Source organism: Myotis davidii, unplaced genomic scaffold (assembly GCF_000327345.1).
Source record: "Myotis davidii unplaced genomic scaffold, ASM32734v1 scaffold107, whole genome shotgun sequence".
In the NCBI taxonomy this organism is placed as follows: Eukaryota; Metazoa; Chordata; class Mammalia; order Chiroptera; family Vespertilionidae; genus Myotis; species Myotis davidii.
In genome coordinates, this window is record NW_006383012.1 from 6,730,578 (window position 1) to 6,734,396 (window position 3,819).

The 3,819-nt window shown below is 42.8% G+C and overlaps 1 protein-coding gene across 2 annotated transcripts in view; it reads left to right on the forward strand.

Annotated features, from left to right (window-relative positions):
- Window positions 1-3,819, forward strand: part of PNLIP (pancreatic lipase) — a 29,019-nt gene that overhangs the window by 7,160 nt on the left and 18,040 nt on the right. The gene's annotated exons all lie outside the window — the stretch shown is intronic.

Consider the following 3,819-nt stretch of genomic DNA (forward strand, 5'->3'; position numbering starts at 1 on the left):
TATGCGACCCCTATGAAAGGGTTGTTTGACCCCCAAAGGGGTTGCGACTCACAGGTTTAGAACCGCTGGTTTATGGTGCGTAAACACCTAGAAGTGGTCATTCCAGCAGCATCCTCCACCCGACAACTTTGTAGGATGCCTTACCTTTCCTGCAATGGTTAATCGAGAAAAGTACCGGTCACTACAGGGCAGTGACTGGGGAATGATGTCACCCATAGAAAATGGGACATTACTGCCAGTAATTTTTACGACTCATGCAATTTTCTCAGACATTTAAGAAATACTTTGCATAACGGCTTATCCAGGAAAGGATGTTTTAGAGAAAATGTGATTTAATTGAACTTTAAGCTAGATTTAATTAAACTTCAATTATCCAAATGGTTGCCTCATCCGAAATATTTACTTTTCGTCTGCATGTTTAGTATTCTCTAGACAAAGTCATAGTCATCATATAAATGAAAAATATGTAATTGGCTCAATTATCTGCTGTTCTGTTAACTGTGATTTTTCTTATGCACTATTAATCGCTTGTCAGCTATTTCTTAGAAGCAAGTTTTCAATGTATATATGAAACTCAGACTTGATGATATGTATCATTTCACAATTAAAATATTAAATTTTGTATTAAGTGTGTGACATTAATCACAGGCAAAATCTATTGGTTTAGAGGAGGGAAAGTTTTGAGCCTAATTAGAAGAAATGAAATAGATGGTTAGTAAATTCTGCAAAGCCTTATAGAAACACAAATAAAACAGAAAATGTTCATCAGAATCATAATATTATCTATGAAGTGCCTGCTCTGTGCCAGACCCTATTTTACATGCTTTACCTAACCTGTCTCCTTCATTCCTCCTTCTATAACATTCCCATTTCACAGATGAGGAAACTGAGATACAGTGAGCTTCGTCAACAAGTCTAAGGTCACATTGGCCCAGAGTGGAGTTGGGAGTCACACCTAGGCTGGTTTCAGAGCCCAAATACCTCACCAAAAAAGTATAGAAAATTTTGCATCTTATAGGTGGGGCTACAAATGATGGCCCACAGGCCAAATCTGCCTGCAAATAGGGAATGCTTTTTACTTTTAAAAAATATGTTTAAAATTAATTTCAGAGAGGAAGGGAGAAGAAGAGAGAGATGGAAACATCAATGATGAGAGAGAATTATTGATTGGCTGCCTCCTGCACACCCTACACGGGGGATTAAGCCCCACAACCTGGGCATGTGCCCTGACTGGGAATAGAACCCTCGACCTCCTGGTTCATAGGTAGACGCTCAACCACTGAGCCACGCCGGCTGGGCTGGTTTTTGATTTTTAAAAAAATCAAAAGAAAAATAATATTTTTGTGACCTGTGCAAATTATATGAATTTAAAATCACAGTGTCCATAACTAAAGCTTTGTTGGAACCCAAACCCACCTTCTTTGTTTACACATTGTGGCAGTGTCCGTGTCACAACAGCCAAACTGAGGAGTAGCAGCAGACCACACACCCTCAACACCCGAGGTATATACTCTCTGGCCCTGAATTAAAAACACTTATCAACTCTTACTGTAGACCAGAAGCCAAGGGAGCAAAAGACACAGAATCTGAGCAAATGCATCTGAGGATCCATGCCTACGGTTACCAGGCACCCAGTGGGGTAGGTTCTATAACATTCCCATTTCACAGATGAGGAAACTGAGTTACAATGAGCTTAGTGAGAAGCACCACAACCAGGGATTCAGGATGGCGGTGCAGTAGATGGAAATTACACTCACCCCCTCCCAGGACCAAACTGGAGTTACAACTAAAATACAGAGCAACCCACGTGCGTAACCAGCTGGAGAAGCTCCTGTTAAGTAAACAGCAATCAGAGTCAAGCCATGGGTGTCGCGGGCACAATTCAGGACACAGAACGTTTGGTACATAAAGAATGACCACACAGGTTCCTAACCCAGCCTGGCGGGGGTCTGAGCAGCAGGAGAAGGCAAGACCAGGGAGGGCAGAATTGTGCCCTTCTTCTGGGTAGATACACCCCTCTGTTTCCCTCACTGATTTGTTGGAAAAGGAGCCAGTAATTCAAGGAAGGACAACAACCTCATCTCCTGCAGCCATTGCTGCCTGGAAGGGATTTGGGGTTGAGATGGGCGGAGAGCTTCCTGGGGGGCTGGGTCAGGGGTGAGGGGGATGTGAACTGGGGTACAGCATGGCCAGAGAATCCCCTTGTGTGTCTTACTTAACTGAGCCATAAACCCATGTGCCCTAACGATAGCGTGGTGACCTTTGCTGAAAAACTATTCCTTCTTTAAAAAAAAAAAAAAAATTAGTATATACACACTAATTTTTTATGGAGAGGAAGGGAGAGGAACAGAGAGTTAGAAACATCGATGAGAGAGAAACATCGATCAGCTGCCTCCTGCACATCCCCCTCTGGGGATGTGCCCGCAACCCAGGTACATGCCCTTGACCGGAATCAAACCCGGGATCCTTCAGTCCACAGGCTGACGCTCTATCCACTGAGCCAAACCGGCTAGGGCAAAACTATTCCTTCTTTACATGTCTTCTCTGGGAAAAGGTCTTTCACTAAATTACGTTTTTTAAAACATGACTAAGATTACTTTTTACCTCCCAAATAGAGATTATAAGAGGCGATTCTAATTCCTGGGGAAGGAGAGATACCAGAGATTTATTTTCATTAAAACACGTATTTTCATCAGATGCATTTGTGCCAAGGCCTGTGAAGTGGGCCAGGCCAACGAATCAAAACACCCGAGATGCCAGGCATAGTGTCTGTCAGTGCCTGTCTACTTCCTCCAGTGATTATGTTCCATGCACTGATGAGAGGTAGCCTCTGTGGTATCATGTTTATGCTCAAGAGCACGCCCAGCAGAAGAGTAGGCTCATGCATTTTCACATTGTTTTATATCTGCATTGTATGTCATTCCCGTTCTGTTGAGTTACAGCCTCGTTTTCACACGCACACAAATAAGGATCAGTGGCTTAAGTGCGGTTCATTTGATGGGAAAAGGCAGTGACAGAAATAGTAACACAGATGCCATCGCTCAGCATCAGCTCATAAACTTACATGGTAGACAAGACTCCGAATCTAACTTACAAATCTTAGGTCTTGGAATTCAATGTGAAAATGTGGTGATGCTGATAGGATATGCAATGATGACCAAAACGTGGACTGTGGTAGATCAGCACTCGTCTGTCCTTGACACCCTGGTCTCCTGTCTCCAGTGGGATTAGTCATGAATATTCGTTCAGAGTGGAATTGATGATGTTGCTGTTTTCATGCTGTTTTCAAATATTACACCAGTATGCTCAAGGAAACAAATTGCTTCCCCCCGCCGCCCCCCCGCCCCCAGAAGAAGTAGAAAATACTGCTTTCCAGGATAAAATCAATTAATTTGACCACCAAAGGCATAAATCAACTTGAGACTATACAGGCATTATTCAAATTGCATTTCTTATAGTGAAAACTGTTGCAAAACTGCAATCACAGAGGGGCCTGTAAAGCCAGCCATCAGCCACAACGATAATGATACATATTATTTTTGGATAAAAACAAATAAGGAGCCATCAGACAAATTCCCTTATCAGATGGCATTGTTGAGCGTTACACAGTATTGATGGCACACTGTGTGAAACTATTCAGATTGTGCTAGAGACACATTTCCCAATTGCAGTTGGATGGCCTCACTCATGTGCAGAGTAGGAGCTGGGCCCTTACATGTGTTTTGCCTTGTGTATCACTAACTATCCATATAATGGGTATTTTGTGAGCCATAGCACAAGCTGAAAAGGATGCACTGGGATAAGCAAGGACAGAACACC